Source organism: Sinocyclocheilus anshuiensis, unplaced genomic scaffold (genome assembly GCF_001515605.1).
Source record: "Sinocyclocheilus anshuiensis isolate Anshui unplaced genomic scaffold, SAMN03320099.WGS_v1.1 scaffold407, whole genome shotgun sequence".
NCBI classification, from domain to species: domain Eukaryota; kingdom Metazoa; phylum Chordata; class Actinopteri; order Cypriniformes; family Cyprinidae; genus Sinocyclocheilus; species Sinocyclocheilus anshuiensis.
The window spans coordinates 706,438-709,517 of NW_015552593.1; the positions used below are offsets into that span (position 1 = coordinate 706,438).

General features: G+C 37.8%; 1 long non-coding RNA gene across 1 annotated transcript in view; it reads left to right on the forward strand.

The window, feature by feature from the left end:
- LOC107665570 (uncharacterized) overlaps positions 1–3,080 on the forward strand; it is a 17,793-nt gene that overhangs the window by 5,449 nt on the left and 9,264 nt on the right. The window lies entirely within an intron of this gene.

Genomic DNA, 3,080 nt, shown 5'->3' on the forward strand with positions numbered 1-3,080 from the left:
CTTGCGTTTTTACAACACTATAAGTGTGTCCCATCAGGTAATGAAAAGTTCTACACACACTTGTGGTCTTCATGCTGACTTGAACACTTGGACCAAATACAGGAAATACGTCATATAAGTAATCAAGTGGTCAAGTGCAAAGACCGCAAGTGTTGGTATTTGGACAAGGCACAAGTGACTGCCTTTATGAATGGCTCACTGAATCATTGATTCAGTCGATTAGTTTAAAAACTTGGATTCTGTGTGTTGATCAGAGACGCACAACAGTTCTCCTAATTTTTGTTGCCGAAATTGCCAATGTGTCTAAAATGTAATAATTCACACCTTATCTTCATTTTTACTGTAGGTTAAAAACTTTTATGCAACCTATTATTGTCTTTCTAAATGCCAATGATGATTCTGAAAGAAAACACGCAGTGTTTGTTATAGTAACACATGCAACTTTCATGCGCATCTGACTAACATTACCACACGCTTGTATTTTAGCGTTGCTGTTAATGTTGTGGTTATTTTAGCAAATAGTTTTCTCTGTGAATTCACTTCAACAGCATTAAGTTGAAGAGGGTAAACTTTATCTCTCGACTGAATCTGCACATGCATTTCAGGTGTTCTTGCTCCGTCCAAGCAATAAATGCATGTCTTTAAATGAGCGCTGTAGTGTATTCTTCAACCGCTCAGGTACTGTCAATACGACTCATTTCAGGGGCTGCCAAAATTATATTTTTAAAATCAGTCCGAGCTATAGAAATACATATTAATATTTACAAGTAAATCTCCATATTATGCGTACTTTCTATCTGACCTGATCTGATTATAACATGTAATCATACATGTTATAGTCTTCTGAAGCCAAGCAATAGCTTAGCCATATTTAACTGATTTTCTTCTCTAAAAACCACAAAAGATTTGTCAGACATGCCAACAGACACTATTGGTTCTTGTGTGTCTCTATGCTCTAATGGAGCCATATTAGATTTGAAAGCTGCAGCAGAGAAGCTTTTCCCTGTAAATGTCAGTCTGTTCTTCACACAAAGCTATCAAGTGGCTTCATAAGGTTTGGAATAAAGTGCTTGCATCATATCATATATTATGCTTTTTTTGTCATTTTAGAGCTTGACAATCCCTGTCCCTTCTGTGTGTGACATAAGGCTGAGTACATTAAAGTCTGCATAAACCAGAAGTTGCTGCCAACTTCAGTATTTTGACGCATTTCCAACTGAAAAGAAATGTTGAATAGAGGGCCGGGTTTTTATTTTAGCGTTCCTCCTTCTCGCTCACAGCAAACTAACCGTTGAAAGGGAGTGGTTAAGGATATTCTGCCCAAGTCGTCAAACTGACGTCATCAGAAGGAATGCCCTTCCAGAGTGTAAGCAAATTTTATTAAAATTTACCAAGAAATTGCCAAAAACCAAAAAATTGTTCTAGTGGATTAACTTTTAGCGCACGAATAGCGCACAGTTCTTGTAGAATTTAAAGTGTGACATACATAAGGATGAGTAAATCATGTAAATTGTTCTTGAAGGGTGATATTCTTTTTCAAAAAAATGTTTGGCTCACTGCATTTAAAAAAAAAAATCTTCATATTTAAACCAGTAGCTTAAGCCTCGTTTCCAAGCGGTATGGTTAAGTACAGTACTGTATGCAATTATTTCCATTTCCATTGTCAGAATTTGTGAATGGTACTAAATTAGCGAACCATACCGCACCACTTTTATGGAACCCTTCCGTTGGGGTACCTTAGCACAGTAGTTAGGTGTTCTCCCTGTTTGAAATCTGGATACTGCTGAAACGGCTTGAAATTCCATGTTCATAAATACTCAAATGAAAAAGTATTTAAATATCGCCCAGGCTTGAAAGCACTGCTGGGATTTTATGTAAACATCAAACATCTTGATTTTTTTTTAATCTTCATTCAAGTCCTGACTGAATTACAGGCAGAAGGTCCATGTCAGCAGAAAATTCTTTTCATTTTTATTTATAAGTACCCCACATTATTGTTTGGTTATATTTTCTGGTTTATCATCTGTATTTTTTTCTATTTTTATGTCTTGCATAAAATGTCATTTTAATTTTATTAAAACCCCTCTAAAAATGGGCAGAAGACCAGGCTGGGAAACCAGAGAAAACCAGCAAACCATCTTAGTCTGATTTAGGATGTTTCTTTAGCAGGGGTGTGTACTGTTATTTTATGTTATTTTGTTAAAAGTGTCTTCTCTTTTCTTATCGTGTCCCCCTAATATCGCTCTATTCTGGACATGTACAGCGCGATCAGTCATGTCTGATGCTCTAGGGAAGAGTAAAAAACAGAACCAATCTGTCTGGCAAGTGTTTCCATATGGACACTGAGAGGGGCGCATTCCTGTGGAAATGAAGGCAGTTCCTTTCATCACAAAGACATGAGCGATTCATGATAAGGATGCCAGGAGCACTACAAAGTGAGGGAAGAGAGAAAGAGGGCGAGAGATAAAGAAACAGAGGAAGGGAGGGATGAGGAAAGATTAAAAAAGGGGCTTGAAGTATGTAGACAGAGGAACAGTGAGAGAGAATAAGTGGAGGATTGAGGAGATACTTGAGGGAAGGATGCAGAGAGCGAGAGAACAGGAAGAGAGAAATTGGCAGTGTAAAGAGAGGGCACACAGATGTGAATTAAAACATTATGCAGCAAGTTTCCCTCTAATCAGGAGATGCCATCAGGCCCTGAGGTCACTTCCTTTGAGGCCAGCTTCTCTCTGTCCAGCGATCATCACTTTATCAGGAAGGAATGCAAATTGCAGTAAAGATCTACAATGGCACTGCTGTGGTATGGTAATCACGGACAGCAGCATGTCATGAGCGTTCCTCGGGATCAACAGAGCTTTTCACGACAACTCCAAACATCACGGCCTCGCTGGTGGAAATGAGTAAATTCATGGCTGAATTTTATTTCTAGATTAATTGTTTTTTTAGAATGAAAAACAAATGGTTAATTCTTTTAAAATGTGTATTTCGTCCCAGAAGCACATTTTGTGTATATACGTTTGTGTGGTTGATACGTACAACTACCATTCAAAGTTTGGGGTCAGGAAGATTTTTTTTTTTTT